Consider the following 741-nt stretch of genomic DNA (forward strand, 5'->3'; position numbering starts at 1 on the left):
GGAAGCGCTTTGCGGCCGATCAAAATGAGATTAGATTAATGTATTGTCATCATTATACAGAATACAGGCTACTACTCGTGACCACCTGCCGCACCCCCCCCCCCCCCCCACACACACGCAGTAGGCTTATATTATTCTAATTACTTGTTTTATTAGGAGATCGCAGATACTGCGCTGCATAGTACAGTCCACCAGTCCTCTGCCCGACTCTGGCGGCCTTAATATGTGTACTGTACTTGAATGAATGAATGAATGAAAACTTTATTTAACAGATTGCAGAATGGGTACAATACAGTACGGCTCAATACACACAATTGTTAAGGGGATGCAGACCAGAGAAAGACGTTTGTCTTGATTACATCAGGGTCCCCCATTTTCAATTCATAGTGTACTGCCCTATACTTACTGTACGTATAGGGCAGAGCATATATATAGTATCTACTAAATCCTAATGAAACAAGTAATTCGAATAATATAAGCCTACTGTTCATTCATTAGACACGTAGGCTATACTGCATGGCGCACACAAGACTTATGGAATATTAATGCAGTCTATTTCCACGCGATTAGCTTTAGTTCTTATTTATTTATCCACTGTCATTTGCAGTGTTGGTGTAGTAGGCTACATAGTGTATTTTTTCAATATCTGTTTTATTGATTAATGATATATTTGAAGGAATGCAAGTTATAGCTATATCAAACAAATGTCTGTCCCATATATTGCATGTTGGCTATAACCTG

The sequence above is a fragment of the Notolepis coatsorum genome (genome assembly GCF_963971535.1).
Source record: "Notolepis coatsorum genome assembly, chromosome: 18".
Taxonomy (NCBI): Eukaryota; Metazoa; Chordata; class Actinopteri; order Aulopiformes; family Paralepididae; genus Notolepis; species Notolepis coatsorum.